Here is a 19,874-nt window from a genome sequence, read left to right as displayed (position 1 = left end):
AATCACAGGAAGAACTCCTTTCAAAAGTTGAGCAATTCAGTAAAATTCATTTCGGACTCACAACAGCAGCTGCGGCTCATGTTTGGGCCACTTACCTAATTCAATTCTTCATCCCACCGATAAATATCTAGTGCGAAGTACAAGTGGCAGCGTCCTTCCGAGTGCGCAACTTATGTTTTCTGCTTCATGGTGGCATTCATCAGTGATAACGCCTTTAGCAAACAGGAGAGGGCACGAAAAAAAGCCGCTGTCTTGCTTTCCTCTTGTCGCCTGAGACTGTCAAACACCACTCAGCAGCAGCATTTACGCAAGTGGATGATGACTCCCGCCTGCCCCATGTGAAATACAGGGTTGTGTGGCAGGTAGTGAAAGTGCCTCTGGCGCATGCGCAGTTGCGCCGATCACGCAGGCGACTGCTGAACGATTTTTTAAAAAATCCCACCCTGTTTAAAGAGGAAACGCATCTCGTATTTAGGATATATCATCTTTATTTATTATGTGAGGGGTTTTTTTTTAACTCAGAGCGTTGACCTCGGTGTTATTTGGACTAATTGGTTTCATGTCCTGAATCATATTTATTCTAACGAGTGATTGCTTAGTTCACTTAAAGTAATTAAGTTATTTACGTTAGCGGCGGATGCACCTGGAACACCTGAGGTCTCAGCGCGTGCGAGCCTCTGGGGCTTCATCCCAGTCACTGTGAGAGTGAGCGCAGCAGACAGGTGCGGATTTTTTGAAGTTCAGACTCAACTTGCGTCGAATCTGAGCCATCAAATACTTGGAAAAAGAAGCAGTCGCTCTCCCCTGTTTAAAACATGCATCACCGCATGCCCAATCGCCTCTTCCTCTCTGTTCCAGCTGTTTAATTGCCAATCAAAGCAGCTTGAATCATGCTGCTGCCACTCCAACTTTCTCACCTTTCATCCTCACCGGTGTCTCTCTCCGCCTGCCCCTTCCCATCCCTTTCCCCATGGGTGGCACTGCCATTGAAAAGTAGTGCGTAAGACGACAAGAGAGGTAAAGAATATCTTCTTTAATTTTCTGATATCGTTGCATTTGTCGTAAATACGCGGACGCCGAGGAGGTCTGAAGTGTTTCTAATCGCGCTTGGTGAAATTAATTACTTTCCCGAAATCCCCCTTTTCACTTTCACTTCAAAGGACTTTCCCAAGGGCAGCGAGTCGACAACTGAAATTAGGTTGTCGAATATTCAACTAAGCAATTACAGTTATCTGCAGGACTTGTTGAGTAAATTGTAGGTTTAAGTGGTTTGTTCCCGCACCTTCTCCGTTGTACATAATTATATGTGTACAAAAAAAAAGGAAAATAGAGAAGGGCTATCAAACAATATTACAAATGACGAATTAGGCTGTAGGTCGAGCGTTTAAATTAGGATATAAATGGATGTCAAATTCAATTCACAACTGTTGTTCTTTTTTGAACGGCTTAACCTAATCTGAGGACAGTTTACACAATATATAAAGTGGGACTGTTGTTATTGTTATTATTATTAGCATATATATTGTTATTATTATTGTAAAATAGAAATATTGGAGAAATAATTCTGCTTTTAACGCAGGCCTAAATAACGTGTCGGCAGATTATTGACAGGGTGAAAGCTGAGTGATGACGCTGACCTATCCCAAAGTGATGCGCAATTTACAAAAGCAGCGCCTTTTTGATTGCTGCATGCTGAGATTTGTCTTGAATTTTCTGTGAACAGGGATCAGGCTTGTTTTTATTGCAGCTCACGGAGGGATCGCTCCTTTGTCTCAAGTAGGGAACCTGACAAGGTGAGGATGATGCGCGCCAAAGGGACCAGCTGAGAGACAAACCTGCTGCCCAAACTGAGCCGCAGCGCCTCTCAACACTGCGCGCCCCTTTTGTCGGCTTGTCATTCACCTCGATAACATTACTGCAATGAAGCGCTCCACTCACTCCGCAGGAGCATGTGCCTCTCATGACACAAACGGGCAAAAAAAGGAAAAAAAATTGCTATGAATTATATGAATAAGTTACGGTGGAAAGTTCTTATCGGGAGCAGAGAGTTACAGAGGTGTGCAATGCAGTGTCTGCAAACATGCGTGCCTTTGACTGCCCCCCGAGGAGATGGATTTGTTTTAATTCTCTCTGCAGTTTTATGTAATTTATTATTTTATTTGTTTAACAATGTAGAGAAAAACCCCTGTTCACTGCCCTGCTCCTAAAGCATGGCATCTGTTTTTTTTAATAACACGTGTTGGAGGATTTCAGATGATGCCAGGGCCTTGTTGAGCCTGCATTAACGGGAGCAGGCACAGCCATCCAGCATGTTTTCCACTGATCAAAATGTCAAGATTCGTCGTATCTATTTCACAAAACAGCTTATTAATTTGCAGACTGGGAAAACACTAATTTATTCAATTTAGTAATTTAATGATATCTGATTTCTGAAACATAAATAAATAACACCAACAACAACCCAGTGTGTTTTTCCCCCCTCTTTTACCTCTGCCTGGGTCCTGGAAATAACACTTAAATAATTCAAGATGAGTTAGTGAGAGTGGGAGAATTACCTGCCGATAAAGCCCGGGTCCAGCCTCTGAGACGGAGCCAGCACTCCCACCTCACAGCACACTGATGATAAGACTGAATAGAAAAATATCATGCAAATAGAAGGCAGACAGCAGCAACAACAAGCCCATGGGGACATTTTCCTAGCCGGAGAGATCGCACACAGTTCACTCTAAAGTGCTAAAGCCATCACTCTGAAATAGGAGCCCCTGGAGGTGCAAGAATCTTCATGATAGCACCAGTTTATTCTGCTCAACACTCCACTAACTCTGGGAGAAAGCACAACAAATTATGAAGAGAGTTGATGAGGATCCCTGGATAATCCCAGCCTGCATAAAAAGCCCTCATCTATGAGGAGTAATGTGGGATGTGTGCTTTACCTCCTTCTTCTTTTCAAAGTGTTGCTGTTTACTCTCTGCAAGTGGCACCGTTGGAGGTGGAGGGAGGGGAATCAAGTCTTAAAATGAATTGATTTCAAGATAACATAAGTTGGCCTCGTGCTATCAGATGGCTTTTCTTTGACTGGGAAAGAAAAGTGAGCAGGGTAAACAGCAATATCTCATGTTTGCCACTTCAAAAACAGAAGAGAGGAGCATTTACAGCCACATGAAAGTTTGCTCATTATCGGGGAGGCTGGAAGAAAGGGCGAGGGAGGGGTCCTGATTGTGTACCTGATGTGGTTTCTTTCTGCTTGTCTGATCACAGCTCTGCCTGGATCTTCCCCTTCCTCTTTGAGCCAGAGCTGCTCCCATGCAGGCCAACACAGAAAGCAGCAAATGCTCCTCACAGTGAAAAAGGTAGCCGCCTCATCCATTTCATCCGTCTTCTGAGGATTTTCATTAATCCTTATATGAACATGCAAATTGCTCCACTTTTTACAGCTGATTTTCAGATTAAGGATTTATGCTGCAGATAAACAGCATGAATCTGGACCCAAATATTTCATTAGCTTTGCTAAAAAGCTATTTAAAAGCATGACTGATGTTATAATACAGAAGCTTTAAGGAGGGAGAAATATAATATTGTTTCAAACATAATTACTGTATATTTTCAGTTAACTCTTTTCATCACGTAGCCTATTTTTATTAATGATTGGCTGAAATAAATTCCAATTTGTGGGAGATTAAGACAAAGGTATTCATATGAAAGACACTCTGGAACAAGGAAACAAAATCTAAAAAAAAAATTGTAAATGCATTTTTCAGCCGAGCAAACATGTTAGAAGCACGAGAGGAGCAGAGTGTTTTCCTGCATGATGTGGAGAATATTGGAAGTCAATTTGTCACCATCACACGCCATTAGCAGCAGAATCTTATCTTAAGTGAGCCTTTGATAAAGTGCTAATGACAAACAGTTTAGTGTTGTAAGGGATCCAATTGATTACTATTTAAAGATGATTGCATTTAGATTAGAAGTCATTTTGTCTAATGAGGTTTCTTTACAGCTTCCACAATACGTAGAAAATATGCTTAAGTGCAAGGCGACATAATGACCGGATTGGTAAAAAGACAATGCCGACTTCAGCATCACTTCAAATGACTCACACAGAATGTCTGAATAAATACATAATTAATGTGAATAAAGTTAATATTTTTTGTGGTTTAAATATGTGACCTATTTTGAATGTTGTGTTCTCAAAATATATTCAATAAGTGCCAAATTAGTTGTGCAGTTCTTTAATCATTCTAATTATACAGTCTTTATTGCTCCTTAGGGCAGACTTTCGTGTCTTTGTCTCAGTGGGAATTATTTTGATGGAGAACCAAAATATTTACTCAACCACAACCTAAATATTACGCATATCAAGAGGAATTGAGAAATAATCCTCTCATAGAGCACAGTATTAACTTAATCACATTAGTGAAAATACTATTGATAGTGGTCATGATCCCTAGTGAGGGAATCTGTAATTCACAATGAAACAGCCATACAAGCTAGAACACACTGCAGTGTGTATTAAAGACTGGGGAGTGGAACAGGAAAATGGCCCTGAGGATTGAGTGAGCGTGTGTGAGTGAATGCTTGAATGATGGTAAAGAGGGAGGAAAGAGGAGTGATTGTCAGTTCAATCTTCGAGGACCTGAACTGACAGATACAACAAACTTTGAAAGCACATTATGGAGGGAGAATGGCTACACAGAAGGATGTGGAGTCCGCGAGGTTGATAAGACCTTCATCTTTAAACCGCCGCTTGTCAAAGTATTATATGTAATCTCACACTGCAGAATATCTCCGCACCCTGAGGGCCAAACAAAATAGCAGCGGCAATCAAACGACTTCCTGGATCATTAAAAAAACGGTCTATCCTACCCTTTGTGAAAAGTCAGATTTTTGAACTACGATTGCCGCTACCCCCCACAGGCCGTATGTTTAGCTTAAACCTTCCACGTAGCCTCTGCAGCAGGGCCCTGTGGTTCAAATCCACAGATACTTGTTTCCCTCCAGGCTCCGAGATGACTTTTCCCATGATAGACTATTTTGAACCATTTAGCGGATACATTATCGCTGGCCTTTCTTCCTCATTATATTCCCCTTATCGCCACAGCATCACTGCAAAGCCCCAAATAGAGAGTTGTAATTACCCAGACTGCCACCTGATAGCAGCCCTTCTATCAGCTTTATCACTCCAGGTCCTGCTAACTCATCACAGGGACAGAGGGAAGAAAAGGCCTGCTTGTGGCACAGCCCGCCACAGATAGCTCATCTCTCAGATACATTTATAGTTCCAGTTGGGATCAGAGAAAACTGATGCACCAAGGCAATTTTTTTATCCACCCCTTCCCTTCAACCCCACAAAGACTGCTCTCTCTCAGTCCTTTCCTAGTCTCTCACTCTTTATGTGGAAGCTGAATTGAGGCCGCTCCGCAAACAAAAAGTGATCCAATCTCCTTGAACCCGTGGCAGCGCAGCAACAAGCTATTTGGGCTTTCATAGTGTGCCATCGTCCTTCAGAACAAGAAAGAAATCCACAGGGTGACTTGTTCATCTTTAACATTACACACAACATCAAACACACTTGTATAAAAGTTGACTGTATAGTGCTTCCAGCTTATTAACAACCTTTGACCCTTGTTGCAAGTTTCCCTGATGTTATGAATAGGAAATGAAGAACTGAATCTCAGGATTTGTGTTGATCTGGGTTGAATGAACAGAAGGTGAGAACACTAAAAAAGTTGAGCTTTAAAGGTCAAGATTTATTAAAATTCACAGCCTTTTCAATGCACGGGTCTGCAAAAATGAAAAGTTAAATGTGATCAAATCAATTTGCAAAACTGTTCAAAGTATTCACAAGTCGACTATTAAAGATCACCTTCTGTGGTTTCTTTCTCTTTTGTAGGAACTGCTTTCCATTGTCTACGGGACCTTACAGTCTCGCTGAAAGTGATTTATGAAAAACAGACTACATAAAATTACACTAAAGAAAGTGACAGAAAAAAACCACAATGTTTTAATTAAGCTTGCACCAGAACACTGGCCTTGACAGAGGGACCAAACCATGCTGTGAATAAATATTTCTTTGAGCAAACTTACTTTGAGTGTTGTGCAAAAATGTTTGAAGTGTTGCAAGAAATCTGCGGAATCTGGTGGGTACCCATTGGTCAAAAAAAGAAAAAAAAAAAACCCCAAAACTTCTGAAGTAATACAGAGTCTTATGAAGCGTCTATACATTTGTTGCGATCCATAAAATGTTGGCGCTCACATGTGTTCATTACCTGTTAAAGCTGACATGAAGACAAAGACAGAATCTTTAAAAAATGATCACGCCAATCTCGCCACATGGTTGTAGTACATAATTATCCACCCATGTGGGATGCCTTTTTGCATTTGCATGACACATTCACAACCATGCATCTCTTCCTGTCGCGTATTGTGCATGTAGCCGTGCTCTTCTCTATTACTTGTAACAATGAAAGAGCCTTTGTGCGTGTACTCATCAGTATGTCAAAGAAGCAGCCTGAGTGACTGTGACCTCCATCAAATGGGAAAATTGTGAGGATGCATTGGAACTCTATGGTTCCCATGGCCTGAGTGCCTTCTGACAGAGGCTCTCTAACACAGCCTGAAAGGACAAATCAATCTTATTTGAGGAGATTAAGTGACCAAGATAATAACCATGTCATTGAGAGAGAGAGAGCGAGAGAGAGAGAGAGAGAGAGAGAGAGAGAGAGAGAGAAGTCCCACTTTTCAGAAGAGAGAAATAACAGAGTTCCTGCAGAGCGCTCATTCTCTCCAGGTGAGCCCTCTAAAGCAGTGTTATGTGACATACATCAAAACATGTGGCAAGTCCAACAACTGCAGTAAGAGTTCATTATACCATAACACGGGAAGAGATTAGTGATATTTGCACTGCATTTCACGTGTGTGTGTGTGAGAGTGTGTGTGAATATGTGTGTCCCAAGTGCTGGCTTGAATGACAATATGATCAATGGGAGGGCAAGTGTCCTGTCAGCACGTCCTGTTCGGGGGTGGTGGAGGAGGGTGGAGGAGGGTGGGGGTGACGGTGGCTGTCTCAGGTGATCTCATTATTTGATGGACACAGCAGTGGAGAGGCCGCATTCATACTGGCCTCTGTCGTGTTGCTCGCTTAATCAGGCCATTACTCATGCAGAGCAGCGGGGGCACTTATAGGAAATATTGATCATATTTTGACAGAGTATTCTCCCCTCTCCATAATCAGCAATGCATTACTGCCACGCCGCTGATTCTGTGCACACAGCACACGCGACAGCATCATTAGATGCCACTGCAGAGGGGTTACACTTATCAGCATGCCAAAGCAGGCAACCTGTGTTTGCGTGTGGAGATGTTTGCCTAATGATTTTAACTAATCTGTTTATTTCCAATGTTTATCTAAACAGCCCGTGAGGGGAGGGATAGTAAAGCAAGGAGCACGGCTTTTCAAAATCAAAGACTTCAAAGCACTAATCGCCTGTGAAGATTAATGAATTACTCTTACGAATGCTCCTCTCAGTTTTCACTTGTGCAGTTTTTTTTTGTTTTTTTTTTTTTTATGTTTGGCTAAAGTCAATACCCGTGCAGAGCTGCACTCTGAAAGGATAGCTAACCCAAAGGCCAGGACCCTGCGCGAGTCAGATCGTCGTCCCATGGGGACGTTTGCTAAAGATGCTGTGACACGCCTAAAAAGCAAAGCTCCAGCGAGGGCCCCGAGGGCTGTTTGCATTTGGCAGCACAAGCCAAAAGTATCCTCTCTGTCCAAATTAAGCTTTGCCAAGGGGTCAAGTGAAATCAATATGTTAATCCATAAATTGTCCCGTGTGATAATTACTAAGAAGAGCAGTAATTACAAAAGACATTAATTTACTTCTTAGATTTTGTGCCAGGGGAGAGTTTCACCCCGTCCTGATTCATCTGGAGGCAAACAATTCACAGAGGAAGCGTCCCCCTTTTCTTTTTTTTTTTAAAGCTGTGGTCGATTCCTTTAAGGAACAGTAGGCGCACACAGGCTCTCGGTCAAAGCACTTTTGGATATGCTATAAGAGGGGCTTGTTTGAAGGTTTTTGAACCCCTGTGTAGTCAGCTCCAGGGTTCTTACATTGATCAGTCAGTGACGACAAAGGTTTCACAAAATGCACACTTGTTCCCTCCGACAATGTGTCTTGGACATTAGCATAATAATAATATATAAAAAAATCTATACGGGCTGTTAAGGGATAAAACCTTGATGTCCTCGGCTAAAGACACATGGAGCGCCATACAAAAGCCACCATGCTTTAATAGGGCGACAACCTGTATACATTTTGATCTTTTTCTTCCCAGCCACTTTGAGGCATGGCACAAACATTGCACAGGCATTCTTTTCTAAACCCCAGGTTGCAGCTGGTCTGCCACTTGCTGTGCACTGCCAAGTGCAAGAAATGGGTCTCTTTTATCAGGATGGAGCAAATCTGGGCTAATGTGTCTGGTAGAGAGTATCCCAGGGAGCCTCGCTCTCCCATTCTTTGGCCATTCTTTCCACTTTTCTCCTCTCCTGCTCTTGGGATAATTGCAGTTTAATTGGGTAACAAGAAATGAAAACTGTGTCCACATTATCTAGGATTATCTCTTTTTCCTCCAGCCTGCCATCAATTCAAAGAAGCCCATTTATCAGCACAGGGAAGCTGATGCTTGGTCAGCGGAGGAGAAGCTTTGAGCACCAGTTAGTAAAATGAAGAGAGAAAGGGGCTGGGAGCAATGGGAGGGGACCTGACAGCAAAGAAAAATACTCTTTGTATCTTATCGGAACCGTACATTCATCTTCAAGATACATATCTTCCGCGCACTCTAAATCAATAAAAATACAATAATATTATTCAAGAGAATTATTTCACCCAAAAAAGAAGCAGTATCAGTTCTGCCATTGTCGGTTCTCCAGCTCAAATTCAGCAGCAATAGTTTGCAGCGTGGAATATTTGAGTCTGATTATCCAGAAACCTTTCACAAAAACCGACAGCACATCACATCACTTTAGCGACATGGACAAAACGTGTTAATGAATACCAATAAGTCTCACAGAATTGTGGCCTGGATGTGCTTTATAGCCAGCTTCATTCATTTCCTCAGCATTCTTGAATTCTGCACGCCAAGGTTATAAACATTGAGTCATACTCAGGCCAGCCGTAGCTCACATTCCTTTTTGTTTGAGCTGTACTCAACCTTAAAAGCCTCTCTCAGGATGCATGAATGAACTTCATTTTCTCTCTGAGAACTTTGCTCTGATAGCTGAAAAAAGGAAGGTTGTTTAGAGAAGGAAGGAGAGACAATGAGGGAAAAAATGAAAGCTTTCAGATTCCATTATGAGTATTGCCCTCTATTCTTTTCAGCTGTGTACACTGTACATTTTCTTCACAAAAATTCCCCTTTGCCTTAATATGCTCCCAGTCGCTCAAGCACAATTCTAAATGGGCCTTGCATCAGGGTTATGGTAATACAGTAAATACTAGAAAAATTATGGAGAGGCATTCTGGGGGAGGATCAGGGTAAAGAGAGCAGATCAGAAAACGGCTTCATTAATACTTTGCTATCCTCGGCAGAGGAGCAGATGAAAGAAAGGAGACCTTGCCAATGCTCTACATACGTACCTATTGAGTCTCAGGTGCAACATTAAGATGGCCTGATCATTTGGCGGAAAGAGCAGGCTTTGTGCAGCATTAAAGCATGAAAATCTGCTGTACAATGACCAAGCTGAAGTGCCTTCCACTCTGAATGCAACAGGGGACCTACTCTAAACACAATACGTTTGAAGGTTACAGGATGTATTGTCTGCTCTTGGGAGTGTGTGCATGTGTGTGCGAATATGTGTCTATGTGTCTTTGCATATGCATAGATTGCACATAGGGTTTTGACAAAATAATATAAACACTGTAAAAAAAAGAAGAAAAAAAAAAAAAAAGACCTGTATAATGTATACAAATCCTTGCCTGGCATGTCGAAGATGTTGATGTAATAACTTATACCAATGTAAACATCGATGCAAAGTTGGGTAACACTTTATATGAACATACAGAAATTCACCATTAACTTATTAGCAGGCGCATTTGCAGCATATTGGCTCTTTATTAGTCATTATAAAGCACTTATCAATACCTTATTCTGCATAACTACATTCTACAACAACTGAACTATGAACCTTTCCCTCAATGATCTCCTCATTACTGCTCATTGATAATAAGTATGGAAGTTGAACATCAATTACTGAGTCTTAATAATCTAACTCTAACTCTTAATAAGCTTAACCCCCACAAGAATGCATTAGCAAGTGTTTTATAATGACCAATAAAGAGCCAATATGGCAGTAATATCCATGCTAATAAGCAGTAGTAGTTAATGGTGTCCCTTTAATATAAAACGTTACCCAAAGTCAGGTCACGTTAGCTTGAATGCCACTTAGCATTATTGTCAAACCAAAGCATATCCATCACTGGGTTTGTGGTGTTTTGTCCAAACTGTTCTCTTCATACATCTAATAACTGGGCAGCGCATGTGTGTGTGTGATCTGCAGCGTGCAGGTCATGCTGTCTTCTGCATTATATTTTATAATTTTGTGATAAACCAGCAGATAAGATCAAGCTGTCTGAGAGATATTGAGAGGCTAAAGGGGGGCAGTGTTTGTGCTGAATCAGCCAGCCATACCTAAGGAAATATACATTGACACAAATTGCCTCTCTGCTTACTCTGTTGTGACCAATTGTAGAAACAGTGCAAGTTCTATGATTACTTCCATGAGGTTTTAATGAATATTGAGGACCTTTTCACAACTGTGGCTATAACAGTTGGCTTATAGCAAAAGGACTGATGCCTGGTTCAGAATCAGGGCTATGCAGGAGTATGGCTGTGGTGAATGGCTGCCACATTCAGCCAGGCAGTGTTAATCATTTTTACGCAGGGCAGCAGTATAAAATTGCTAAAGGAGGATTGCTTCAGCCTGGTCAGTGCAGGGAGCAGTTTGTCTAATCAGAGTGCAAATAAGGTTTGATCACTGTCCAGCGTAATCTAGCCCACAAGCAGCATTTACAGCACTAAATCAAGTGTCGGGGAAGCTGCAGGTGCTGCCTCACAGACAGGCCTCCCCCTGGGGCCCTGTGCTGGGGAATAAACAGCAAATAAATGGCAGTGCTGGGAGAGCGATGAGCTGATTAACTCACTGCAGGGCAGTTTCTCATTATCCCCTTAACCCAGACAGAAACCTACCCAATCTTATACCCTGTCTCACTTACAGTAGGGCGCTGTCCCGCGTCAGCCAGGCTGACATTGTCTGGGTTATACTTTCAGTCAGATAGAGCCTGTAGAGATGATGTATAAAAAAAGAGAGAATATGTGTATGTATGTATGTGGATGTGCACGCCTGTGTGTGTGTGTGTGTGTGTGTGTGTGTGTGTGTGTGTGTGTGTGTGTGTGTGCGCTGTGTGGTCCATCTCTGGGGAGACTGCTAATGTGTCAGCTCCATGGCTCATTTCTTTCAATTACAGCGGCTGGACTAGGAGAGCCCACCAGCAGTCCACTGACAGCTCCATATGGGTCCCATCACCGCTTATCACGGGCCACTCGTGGATAATTCATTTACCCTTCATTGAATATGACATATTACCATCAACAAAAGCAGTTATATATCACACAATTCACACATTGTTAATTAAGAGCAGGTTATCATTACAGTCATTTTAAATGCAAAATTATTCTATTCAAACAGAAGTGAGATTATGTGACTGAGGCACAGAGAGCCTTTTATGATCCAAACGTGTCGAAAAAGTGGGAATAATGCTATTTTGAAATGATGTCCTTCCATTATAAAGTTTACTTTGCAAAAGTGAAAACTTTGTGCAAAAAATAAATAAATAAAAAGCTGAATTCAAATAAAGAGAAGTCACTTTTTGACTGTCTTTGGCGTTCCAGAGAAAAATGTGATTTTTCTATTGTAAAATGTTGATTTAGCATGTCACCTGAATAAAAACCATCCTCAGACATACTCTGAAATGAGCTGCACAGTTTCCCATTGTGCCTCCCTCTGTGGTTTCAAAGCAAATTAATTAACATGATACAGAAATAGGTAGAATGCAAATGTTGGAGCCCTCACTTTATGCCTGGGTATCCTTTTGTTCCCCTTTATTGTACCAAATTATTTAATTGGGTCTCTCTGATTGTGCGCAGACACAGGAAGGAACACAAGCCATTGTTAGCTCCCATACAAGCCACAATACAGTATCAAATTCAATTCCCATCAAAACGGCAGGCTGCTGTAGAGCCCACAGCGGCCCCGGAGATTAATGAAGATCTGCATCAAGGCAAAGCGCTGGTCTGAGATGGGAGATTTCTCCCAAATAAAAGACCCCTTCACCAAGAACAAAGGGGGCCCTGAAAAGCAACGGGATGTTCTGAGAGGATGAAATAAATCAAAACAAAGAGTTTGGGTTGAGGAGGGGGGCAAAGCTCTGAAATAAGCATATAAGCACTTTTTTTTTCTTGTCATTTGATTTACTTAATTCAGTCAACAAGTTGAGCTACTCAATACAAGTCTGATGCAATAAATTCAAATATTAATACTTCACTATTAAATTATCTTCTAACAGAATGATGCATCGCATTTAAATCCTGTACAAGCATGACAAAAAAGGGAGCGATTTTAGAGCACAATCATCTCTCTAAAACCATATCTCAGTTTTAAGTGACATTGTGTAGGCGTGAATAGGCCGTGATGAAAAACATGTTACTCACTGCCTTAAAGAATTGAACAAGTCATGGTTCACCTTGATTGCCGTGTGTTCATCAAAGCGTGAGAGACAAAACATTGGAGTGAAAGCACCGACTGACAGTGTCTGAAGTGAATTAATACACGGCCTTTCTCTGTTTTGTTCTTTCAAATAACAGTCATCTGTGGAGAGACACACTTCAGCTGCATTCAGAGTGTGTGAATGGATTTCTTCTCTTCGCTCGCTTTGTATGAGCGGCAACAACTGGATGACTTGTTCTCTGAATGCAGCGTGTCGACAGGTGGGCTCTTTCAACTCAACTTAGCACAACACTTATTTTGTTTTTGCCTGAGAGATTCCAGATTGAATATCTTCCTCCTGTGCTTGATATTCAATTTCCATTTCCTAACGCACCAGATTTTTATCTGCGGTGAATTCACTCTGAAAGAGCTGCAGACGTTTGGGCAAACAGTGCTTTTCAAAACTTAAATCCGCACGTATCTAATCGTTAGAATAACTAATGCGGCTAAATTTGGTGCGACTGTTCCAAAAGAGACTAAAAGACTGCCACAAAGGCAGGATTTGAAGTTTTTGGTCAGTGCCACCTAAGCACTGGACTCCACTCTTTCACATTCTGCACATGGTGTGTCCCAGCCAGCCATATTTACTTCATTTCCCCCGATTCATAGATGCTGCTCGCTGGACCAGAACATTCCAGCTGCCACCTCAACATCTCATTATTTTTTTGAAATATCAAGCTTGTATCTTCTTGATAAATAATTCGCAGTAGTATAATGTATCAGACTAAAACATATTTTCAGGGGGGCATGGAGGTTAAAGTGCCAATCTCACCTTTTTAATTTTTTTTCGCCCTGAAGACAGAGATTTCCATATATAGAGTGACCATGGTTTGTGTTGAACATGAGCAATCGGGATGAAGCGCACGGCGACACATATTGCTGTCAGAGATTGGAAATGAGGCCTGCTAACCTGTAGGCAGCCTCCCCAGACCAATCAGCTTTACACATTGCCAATGCATTTGCCGCCTCTAAAAAGAATTGTGACTGTGAAGTTTTTATCGGCGTAGTTGACAAACATTACTCTTTAATGCAGTTTTGTAGAAATGCATTCTTATCCCTCTTGGAAGGCATTTATCTACTTGAAACCTGCAAAATGGTTGCCACAGGGAAGGATTTCTTTTAATAGACTACAATAGGCTCAGTATGGGACACATTCTGATTTTTGTGATAGATAGGGGGCCCAGCCATATATTCATGGGAAATTGTTTATCTTCAAGCGGGAGGAGTGAAAGGCCATTTTACAATAGCATTTCAACTTTCATCTGAAATGATTCCTTTGACTCGAAGAAATTGTTCTGTCGAATTTCAGTGCTTTTCATAAAAAATATCAATCTGCAAAAGATGTCATGAAGCATGAATACAAACCACCCTGAGAGAAGAAAAAATGTGTGTATACACATACAGCAAAAAAAAAACCTGTTTATATACGTATATATGTGTGTGTGTGTGTGTGTGTGTGTGTGTGTGCATGCGTGCGAGTGTGTGTGCATATATATTGTATATTAGTCATAAACTTGCATAAATATACACTACATAATAACATTTCTGACTATTATTAAAGAGACGTCTTATTTCTTTGGAATACGTAGGAGAAAAAAAGCCCTCTGTGGGAGGCAAAGGTCCCACGACGTCTGCTATTCAGATGGAGCTACATTGTGCTGCCGTGCTGTCTCTCAGGCCTTCGTGCGGCTGAGGCTTTTTTCCTGTGAGGTCCTTGTGATGCTTGGGCAGGGCCTTTCCCTGAAACAGAAGCCAGCAACCAGGCGACACAATGTAAGAGCAAGGCCTGAAGACGGGGCGGGCGGGGGGGCCTTGTGCACTCTTAACGGCACTCTCAGGAAGCGGGGACAATAAATCAATAGACTGTCCCTCTCCAGTAGGGGCCAAATGTAAACAAATTGAAAAGGATGGAGAACAAAGCAGATTGGTGACTGAAACAGACATACTCAATAGGGGTACTGCTGCAACTGAAATGCCTTTGTGGTCGTTTCCTCCCAGCCTTCAGCCTTCACCATGATGTGTGCCATTCTCGGCAACACGACATGTGATAGCAAGTGTAACCTACTTCAAATTCTGCCTTAAAAAAAACAACAGGTGCAAAGCCTCTGACAGAATTCCTCATATTTTGCTTATTCTAGTATCGGCACATGCGTCAAAATGAACATCTGTGGTGAAATGAGATGTATTCAGCGTTGCAGGTGCACTAATTTGTCAGCGCGCTTCCTCTCAGAGACCCATGCCAATGAGCCACAGCATCATCTTACAGCGTATAACATACAGCGCTCAAGGGCACAAGTACAGAACTCTGTGCATGTCAGAGCTGCATGCCACAAGTTAAATTAATGAATCTTTAAAAGGTTTAGGTTTTTTTAATGAGAGAATCTGTTGTAGCTTTTTATCAAACCTCTTCATATTTCACTGAGGTGGAATGGTGCACCACATTTGCGAGGCAGAACTAATGCTATATAAATCTCAAGTAATAAGCAGGCCCTGGGGACATCATCTAAATGAAGATTTTACACCAATTTAAACCTGCCTGCAATTTGATTCCTGCCTTAAGTGCATTTGTTTAACAGGTGCTGGAGATGCAAGCGTTTCCCTCCAAAGTGTCGCTATGTCTCCTTTATTAATTTCTGGATTGCAAGTGGGTGGGGGAGTATGAAGAGAAAGGGGAGTTGACAAACACTAATCAAAGGTTCAGAGTGGGCTGATTCTACCATAGAACCAATGTACTTTTGCTTCATTTGCAAACTAATGATTTTAAACCCCCACAATCTGTTTGAGGTCAGCTCCTGTGTATTTTGGATACGCTTGACTATTAGCATCACTGAAAGCTTCAGATGTGTCAAGCCTGCTCCCCCTCCAGTGATAGTCACCTACTTTAATTTCCCTGCAGGCCTCAGAGGGGGATGAATTCAACTAAAATCACAAGCTGTTTTGTTGGCAATCCTTTGTGGCCTATAATGAATCTAATGAATATAAAGAGAGGAGAAGGGAGGGAGGGGGGGAAAGGGATGGAGGCGAATACATTTCAACCACGCTGTGTTGCTTTTACTTGACGATTTGTGACCCTCAACAATGGGACAATGGCGAGTGTTTTTGTACCCTTAATTTGCCTTTGTGTTTCAGCTTCATCTCTTTCACCGCCAAGCATTGAAAGTCGTCAGTTGAAAAATAACTGCTGACTCCACGGTCCGCCAGACAAAGGGGAGGTTTTAAGATGAATCCCTAACTATCAGCCAGCCAGAGAAGCAGAAAGGGAAAGGGGCTCAGAGACAACAACAGGCAAGTCAAAGGTAGAATTAGCTGGGGTTCCCAAACAGGCCTGGAGCACTTCCTCTCTCTCGTCTAACACGCCACGAACGGCATTTCCACTTCTTAAAAGCTGCTGAACATTCTGCATTCGCCCTCAGAGAGGTGTTTGGCACATGAATTAAAGTGGCTCATCTGATAAGAGCAGAGGCTGGTGAAGGCAAAGGCCCAGTGGAGTTGTGGCGCTGCTGTTAAAGCTGGCACGTTTCTGATTTCACAGGCCCCTCAGGTGGCAGGATCGCATTAACGGCCTCGTTGTTCTCGACTCCAACCCGCATTCAGGGCAGGACTTCAAGTTAGAGGGACTAATGTTTCTTAACACTTGGATCTATTCACAACAAGCAAATGCACAGAAGAAAAAAAAACACACACAGAGACCTAATACAGCACAAAATGACCACAGCTAAACTAATACTAAACATTTCGGCGCATGAACTTTTAAGCGCTGTAGTGCACGCTAGGTAGATGATAAAAAAGTTCTGTTTCACTGGTCCATGCTATGCTCCCCAGTCCCTGTAATGATTTCTATTCATAAACATGCAGTGTGCTATCCTCCACCTGGCAGCTGCCTCTGTGCATATGAGATTACCATTATGCATCTTCCAATCCCAAGGATAAACATCTCTCCACTTTTGAAGTTTGCAAGCATGAGGCATATTTTAGTGCCATACGACTTAAGCATCCCTTCAGGTATCACTTGCAATCTTTTCTCATTCTATATACATTGTTCAACTTTAATGGGTATCTAATTTGTGTTATCAGCTTACAGGGCAGTAAGTAATAATTTGCATGGCTGCCCTAAGCAAATATGCTTCCATAAGCATCCCATAGTATAGACACTAGAATGGATTAACCTCCATATTGGCTATGCCCCGACGGTCAATGCTTTTTTAGAAATAAGTAGAACAGATAGTTTAGTTTGTTGGCAAGTGTGCTGTAAAAAAAAAAGAAAAAAAAAAGAAAAAAGAGAAAATCTGGATTTACAACAACACTCTTCTCCCCTCAGATGCCACGCTGGATAAAATCCTTGAACCTACAGCAATAGAGAAATGACATCTGTGGATCCATATTTCCAACAGTGTCAACGATGGTTACCAGAGCAAACACATAATATTTGTACTCAAATTATTTTATTTTCTCTGGTGATATACAGACTGTACTGTCAGAAGTGGCCTCTTGTAAACCCAGTTGCACCTGGCTCACAATAAGAACGGCTGAACATGTGTGTGGTCTTTCTTTGCTCTTATCTATGGATTCAGGCATTCTCCAGCTATTTTCTTCCTCTTGTCTAAGCAGTGATAACAAGCCTGAGCTGTGCGAAGGTCAGCGTGATTTTAACATGTCAGCGGTAGACAGCATCAGTGCTGGTTATTTCAGTTGATTCACTACCGACAGCCCTAAGACACAGAGAAAAGCTCAGAGAAAAGCCCATTGAATTCGTCTGAGAGCTCTCTCCCCCCTGACAAGGTCTCACTAGTCCCTCGTGTGGACGACAGCTCTCTCCATCTCTAGTGGATTTCAAATGCCAGTTGCACTCCAACGTAAACCCCGCATCGATACCGGTGGGAGTAAAGATGTTTGGTCCAGAGCTTCAAGTTAATCAACATTTGAAATTAGCCTGCACGTGTGCGCCGTGCCTTCACGGTGGCACTACAGGGTAAACGGGGATACATCTAGGAGAGCAGCTTGATATTCTACTGGCTTGCATCAGGCATGTGTGTTACGCTTGTTAGCTTAGTAGACAGTTAATTGCCATGGTGGGTGGTTAGAGTGCTAGGAGCCTGATCTTAGGAATATGTCATATTTGTTAATCGGACATGCAGATGCAAATAATGTGTGACAGACTGTGACCAACACTACCGGAACATAAATACTGTTAACTTCAGAAATGTTCTTGGCTCTGAAATATTACTGCATAAAGGCTATAAAGACAACCCACTGTTTATCTATTTATTTATTTTGTTCAGCTATTTCTGTTCATGGGCCAACATGACAAAAGATGTGTGATAACAAAAAAAAATCCTACTGGAATAGTAGCATGCCAGATTAGGCTTTGTTGTGGGCTCTGTGTACTACAATCCCACGCTAGTTGGGCCTGATTACATTAGCTGGGACTAAGAATTCATGTAAACCACGTGAAATCTGAACTGTGTACACCATGAACGGTAGGAACACTCGGGTTGCACAACCTAATTCATATTCCTAGAAGGATTTGTAATTTGCAAAACACATCGGATATCTGACAGGAGGGCACAGCCTCTTTAAAACTATGCTATTCAAACTTGCATACAGTTTGAAAAGCTCGTCCATAAAGATTGATTAAAGTTGTAAAGATTTTGCATCAAAAGGGGTTCTGATTAAAGCTACCTGCCACCGAGACCCTACTCGTTTGCATCAGTCCTGTAATCTCTCCCACTTGGTGAAATTGTTGTTAATGTTAATGCCGAAATGATATCAATGCAAACGATATTAATAACCATGGTGTGAGGAGCTGCAGCAATGTCACTTAATCAATGAAAACAAATCATGCACACCTTGCTATGATTATCTGGAGGAGTGTGAATATTAATGTCTCAGTCCGAATCAATGTTGGGGTTGCATATATTGCCTCCTGTGTTTACTCATGGTTAAGACATTTCTTTCTTTTATATTTCTGCAGCACTCCTGAGAGTGATCAATGAGAAATAGAGATATGATACCCGCTATTATAGAAATTCAACAACAGTAACAAAACAGCAGCGATTGTATTCTTGTAAACTATGAAGACGGGATGTTCAAATTTCAATTAACTTTGGTTTGTGTTTGCTGATATTAATTAAGAGGGCTTGCAGAAGAACACAAAAGAGACAGGTTTATTGTCTCAGATTATTCTCATGAAAGTAGCATTAGTATGTGGCACAACGCTACCTAATTAACTGGCATGGGAGGCAAGACATTACACTGGAAACCTTTTGATTTGTGGGAGGTAATAGCATTGGGCAAGAAGCAGATTCTTTATTTCATTATTTGATAAGGGGGCCTTCAATGAAAATATCAGCCCAGGAGCAACACAACTCAACATCACTACTTTGGTGTGAGAAAAAAAAAAAATGCTTCGAGGAGTATTGTTGCAGGCAACGAATTACCTCATGACTACAGTTCATTAAATAAAATGTGAAACACACCTGGTGGGCTAATGGAGGTCAAACGTATAAGCAGCAGCGTGAGCGTAAGGGGATGTGGCAATCAAAGACAAAGCAACATCTCGCCTCTCTCTGACAGGTTAATGAAACGCCTGCTGCTAAGTGTTGGTGTAGCGCGACTGGGCTCAGTCACAGCGAAGCTCCTCCTGTAGTCTGGAGTCAGCGGTGTGACAGCGTTGTATCAGTGTCACTGAGGGCAATCATAACATTCCTTTCCTCCGAGTCCAAAGGTTGTTTTAAATTCCCTTGGCAGCAGAATGCTTTAGGGGGTCAAACACACCAAATCTCCGAACAATGACGAGCCAACTATCAGTTACATCACTCACCTGTAATCACTGGCCGGCATTAAAAGCATCTTTTTTTTTCTCTGTTCTGCATACTTGACTGCGAATGCTTTTGAAAAGAGTATAATGTAATCTGTGCCGCAGATATCTTCTGCTTTTGTGCATCTATCCAAGAAGTGAATGGTTGGGCCTATCAGTTTCTCTCTGGAGGTGATGTATACGCTCCCCAGGACAATGCTACAAACAGATGAAGGCTATAATGTGCTGCCCATTCCTGCT

The 19,874-nt window shown here is 41.9% G+C and overlaps 1 protein-coding gene across 1 annotated transcript in view; it reads right to left on the bottom strand.

The window, feature by feature from the left end:
- sox21b (SRY-box transcription factor 21b) overlaps window positions 1-340 on the bottom strand; it is a 2,530-nt gene extending 2,190 nt beyond the window's left edge. The window contains exon 1 of the mRNA XM_076747711.1: window positions 96-340. The gene's annotated coding sequence lies outside the window, so the exon portion shown is untranslated. The remainder of the gene's footprint in view (window positions 1-95) is intronic.
- Window positions 341-19,874: the final 19,534 nt, after the last annotated feature.

This window comes from Chaetodon auriga, chromosome 13 (assembly GCF_051107435.1).
Source record: "Chaetodon auriga isolate fChaAug3 chromosome 13, fChaAug3.hap1, whole genome shotgun sequence".
Lineage (NCBI taxonomy): Eukaryota > Metazoa > Chordata > Actinopteri > Chaetodontiformes > Chaetodontidae > Chaetodon > Chaetodon auriga.
Note: the sequence above shows the minus strand (reverse complement) of the source record. Positions and strands in the feature narration are given on the sequence as shown.